Source organism: Daucus carota, chromosome 3 (assembly GCF_001625215.2).
Source record: "Daucus carota subsp. sativus chromosome 3, DH1 v3.0, whole genome shotgun sequence".
Taxonomy (NCBI): domain Eukaryota; kingdom Viridiplantae; phylum Streptophyta; class Magnoliopsida; order Apiales; family Apiaceae; genus Daucus; species Daucus carota.
The window spans coordinates 26,111,666-26,117,029 of NC_030383.2; the positions used below are offsets into that span (position 1 = coordinate 26,111,666).

The 5,364-nt window shown below is 35.1% G+C and overlaps 1 long non-coding RNA gene across 1 annotated transcript; it reads right to left on the bottom strand.

The window, feature by feature from the left end:
• Positions 1-3,590: 3,590 nt before the first annotated feature.
• On the bottom strand, positions 3,591-4,849 carry LOC135151053 (uncharacterized). The gene is made up of 2 exons (XR_010289507.1): positions 4,759-4,849; positions 3,591-3,926 (listed from the first exon to the last, which is right to left on the bottom strand). It is a non-coding gene; the product is annotated as an uncharacterized LOC135151053 (long non-coding RNA).
• Between the last annotated feature and the right edge of the window lie 515 nt (positions 4,850-5,364).

A 5,364-nucleotide genomic window follows, 5' to 3' on the forward strand; every position in this document is an offset into this window, starting at 1 on the left:
TTGTTTGAAATAGGAATCAACTTGTAGTTTCATTCTTGACTCGTTTGAGCCCGGAAACAACTTGTAGCTTCATTATTGACTAGATTGAAGTTGGAAACAACTTGTAGCTTCATTCCAGACTCGTTTGAAGTTGAAAACAACTTGTAGCTTCATTTTCGGTTGTTTAAAATTGGAATCGACTTGTAGTTTCATTCTTGACTCGTTTGAGCCCGGAAACAACTTGTAGCTTCATTATTGACTAGATTGAAGTTGGAACCAACTTGTAGCTTCATTCCAGGCTCGTTTGAAGTTGAAAACAACTTGTAGCTTCATTTTCTGTTGTTTGAAATTGGAATCAACTTGTAGTTTCATTCTTGACTCGTTTGAGCCCAGAAACAACTTGTAGCTTCATTATTGACTGGATTGAAGTTGGAAACAACTTGTAGCTTCATTCCAGGCTCGTTTGAAGTTGAAAACAACTTGTAGCTTCATTTTCTGTTGTTTGAAATTGGAATCAACTTGTAGTTTCATTCTTGGCTCTTTTGAGCCCGGAAACAACTTGTAGCTTCATTATTGACTAGATTGAAGTTGTGTTTCTTGTAGCTTCATTCCAGACTCGTTTGAAGTTGAAAACAACATGTAGCTTCATTTTCGGTTGTTTGAAATTGGAATCAACTTGTAGTTTCATTCTTGGCTCGTTTGAGTCCGGAAACAACTTAGATTGAAGTTGGAAACAACTTGTAGCTTCATTCCAGACCCGTTTGAAGTTGAAAACAACTTGTAGCTTCGTTTTCGGTTGTTTGAAATTGGAATCAACTTGTAGTTTCATTCTTGGCTCGTTTGAGCCCGAAAACAACTTGTAGCTTCATTATTGACTACATTGAAGTTGGAAACAACTTGTAGCTTCATTCCAGACTCGTTTGAAGTTGAAAACAACTTGTAGCTTCATTTTTGGTTGTTTGAAATTGGAATCAACTTGTAGTTTCATTCTTGACTCGTTTGAGCCCGGAAACAACTTATAGCTTCATTATTGACTAGATTGAAGTTGTGTTTCTTGTAGCTTCATTCCAGACTCGTTTGAAGTTGAAAACAACATGTAGCTTCATTTTGGGTTGTTTGAAATTGGAATCAACTTGTAGTTTCATTCTTGGCTCGTTTGAGCCCGGAAACAACTTGTAGCTTCATTATTGACTAGATTGAAGTTGGAACCAACTTGTAGCTTCATTCTAGGCTCGTTTGAAGTTGAAAACAACTTGTAGCTTCATTTTCTGTTGTTTGAAATTGGAATCAACTTGTAGTTTCATTCTTGACTCGTTTGAGCCCAGAAACAACTTGTAGCTTCATTATTGACTGGATTGAAGTTGGAAACAACTTGTAGCTTCATTCCAGGCTCGTTTGAAGTTGAAAACAACTTGTAGCTTCATTTTCGGTTGTTTGAAATTGGAATCAACTTGTAGTTTCATTCTTGACTCGTTTGAGCCCGGAAACAACTTGTAGCTTCATTATTGACTAGATTGAAGTTGTAAAAAACTTGTAGCTTCATTCCTAACTCGTTTGAAGTTGAAAACAACTTGTAGCTTCATTTTCGGTTGTTTGAAATTGGAATTAATTTGTAGTTTCATTCTTGACTCGTTTGAGCCCGGAAACAACTTGTAGCTTCATTCCAGACTCGTTTGAAGTTGAAAACAACTTGTAACTTCATTTTCGGTTGTTTGAAATAGGAATCAACTTGTAGTTTCATTCTTGACTCGTTTGAGCCCGGAAACAACTTGTAGCTTCATTATTGACTAGATTGAAGTTGGAAACAACTTGTAGCTTCATTCCAGACTCGTTTGAAGTTGAAAACAACTTGTAGCTTCATTTTCGGTTGTTTAAAATTGGAATCGACTTGTAGTTTCATTCTTGACTCGTTTGAGCCCGGAAACAACTTGTAGCTTCATTATTGACTAGATTGAAGTTGGAACCAACTTGTAGCTTCATTCCAGGCTCGTTTGAAGTTGAAAACAACTTGTAGCTTCATTTTCTGTTGTTTGAAATTGGAATCAACTTGTAGTTTCATTCTTGACTCGTTTGAGCCCAGAAACAACTTGTAGCTTCATTATTGACTGGATTGAAGTTGGAAACAACTTGTAGCTTCATTCCAGGCTCGTTTGAAGTTGAAAACAACTTGTAGCTTCATTTTCTGTTGTTTGAAATTGGAATCAACTTGTAGTTTCATTCTTGGCTCTTTTGAGCCCGGAAACAACTTGTAGCTTCATTATTGACTAGATTGAAGTTGTGTTTCTTGTAGCTTCATTCCAGACTCGTTTGAAGTTGAAAACAACATGTAGCTTCATTTTCGGTTGTTTGAAATTGGAATCAACTTGTAGTTTCATTCTTGGCTCGTTTGAGTCCGGAAACAACTTAGATTGAAGTTGGAAACAACTTGTAGCTTCATTCCAGACCCGTTTGAAGTTGAAAACAACTTGTAGCTTCGTTTTCGGTTGTTTGAAATTGGAATCAACTTGTAGTTTCATTCTTGGCTCGTTTGAGCCCGAAAACAACTTGTAGCTTCATTATTGACTACATTGAAGTTGGAAACAACTTGTAGCTTCATTCCAGACTCGTTTGAAGTTGAAAACAACTTGTAGCTTCATTTTTGGTTGTTTGAAATTGGAATCAACTTGTAGTTTCATTCTTGACTCGTTTGAGCCCGGAAACAACTTATAGCTTCATTATTGACTAGATTGAAGTTGTGTTTCTTGTAGCTTCATTCCAGACTCGTTTGAAGTTGAAAACAACATGTAGCTTCATTTTGGGTTGTTTGAAATTGGAATCAACTTGTAGTTTCATTCTTGGCTCGTTTGAGCCCGGAAACAACTTAGATTGAAGTTGGAAACAACTTGTAGCTTCATTCCAGACCCGTTTGAAGTTGAAAACAACTTGTAGCTTCATTTTCGGTTGTTTGAAATTGGAATCAACTTGTAGTTTCATTCTTGGCTCGTTTGAGCCCGGAAACAACTTGTAGCTTCATTATTGACTACATTGAAGTTGGAAACAACTTGTAGCTTCATTCCAGACCCGTTTGAAGTTGAAAACAACTTGTAGCTTCATTTTCGGTTGTTTGATTTGGAATCAACTTGTAGTTTCATTCTTGGCCTTGTAGCTTCATTATTGACTAGATTGAAGTTGGAAACAACTTATAACTTCATTCCAGACTCGTTTGAATTTTAAAACAACTTGTAGCTTCATTTTCGGTTGTTTGAAATTGGAATCAACTTGTAGTTTCATTCTTGACTCGTTTGAGCCTGAAAACAACTTGTAGCTTCATTATTGACTAGATTGAAGTTGTAAACAACTTGGAGCTTCATTCCAGACTCGTTTGAAGTTGAAAACAACTTGTAGCTTCATCATCGGTTGTTTGAAATTGGAATTAATTTGTAGTTTCATTCTTGGCCGTTTGAGCGCGGAAACAACTTGTAGCTTCATTATTGACTAGATTGAAGTTGTGTTTCTTGTAGCTTCATTCCAGACTCGTTTGAAGTTGAAAACAACATGTGTGACGCCCTCCAAACCAGGGGTCTCGATTTGGGGGTCACAACCTGACTCATAATTATATAATATGCACAGCGGAATGAAATGCTAATATTATAAAACAATAATATGACCCCTGCATGCAACTGGATCGTACACAATTTATGATATGAAACAAGCACTAATAAAACCATAATGTGATTACACACTACACACCTGCCTAGAGTAGCTTTTACAGTAAACCACACAAACCCTCCAAAAGTCTAAATAAGTTTTATGACTAGTTCAAATTTTTATTACATACTACCAAAAGTTCTATGTATACTCTGGATTCTTCCTACCTGAGCAGGAAGATTGAACCGAAATATCTGTGGATGGTTAAGTGGGACCCTCTTGCGAGCGGTAAGGCGCATCCTCGGCATACTTAGGTCTGGCTGAAAGTTTAGCACAATAGTAACAAAGCAAGAATGAGCAACTAGAAGGCTCAACAATATATATATATAAAATGCTTAAATGTAAAGCATTAATAAGTGCTATTCTTCTGGAAGGAAAAGATAAGGAATAATAGTCTCTCATGGAAAACGAAAGCAATATTAGCTTAAGTAATCAAATTAAAATTTTTGATTTCAACTTTCACTGACGGGTGTACTATCACAACTGATCAGCACGTGTAATAGTACGGGATCACACTTCGTAGAAGCATGTCCTAATTCACAGGTACCAAATATAAGGCAACACATTGGCCTTTGGCAGAAAAGTATTATCATATTTCAATAATACCCAAATATCCTTTCACTGGACCGCCGTCCCGGCCTCTTACGCAAAAACGTTTTATTTTTCTTAGGGAGTTGAATCACTCAACTCTCTCGATCAACAAACTCGCCATTTCACATGGTCCGGAGTAATCATATCAACTGATGGCAACATAACTAGAATAGTTAGTTATTTGCTAATTATGAACTTTAACTCGGTACTGTTTGGAGTATATCTGGATAGCATAGTTTTCCACTATCTATCTTAGAAGTAATTCGAGAATTCTAGTAGAATGATTACTAGAATGTAGTGAATTCAATCATTGGAATGTATTGAATTCAATCATTATTTGAGTATCTGTATGGTGTATGGAATATTGAACAACAATTAAATCCCAAGCATATGATATTCTATGAATTGAAATACAGAATATAATAATTGCATTGGCAATAATTAAAAGTTGTGGAATAATCACTTGCTCTTAATAAATAAGAGAAGAATAGAAATACTTGCCTTTGCTGAACTCTACTGTCACTTGCTTTAAAACTTGGAGTCACGAACAACTCTTGAATCTATAAATCAAAATTATTGATTCAATCACTTGGTTCCATTCACTTGACGTAACTATACGTCTCGTTTTTAATATAAACTACCCAATCGATTATACTAATCATGGTATTGTCACATTTTTCACGTATCATATAAGCAAGCATTGCACATAATAATATATGATTTATGTCGTCACGTACCACGTGTTGGTCTAGTACAGGTATTCATTTCAGTTATGAATCTAACTAAAATTAACTAATCAACTCCTGGTGGACTAGACAATATGCTCATGCTTTTTAATAAAAGATCGATCAATAATTAGCAATCCAATTTGACCACCAAGTCACCAGTTAACATTTAAGCAGGTTATCATTTAGCAATCTAACGAAATATTAATCTGGGAATTGATTTATATAAATAATATCAATACAACAATAGTAGTAATACACTTTGATACATCTCAAGATAATCATTCAAAAATAAGAATTAACTTCATTAATATTATTATTAATATTATCATTGTCAATTATTTAACAATAATAATAGAAGCAATAATATAATCAAATTAAT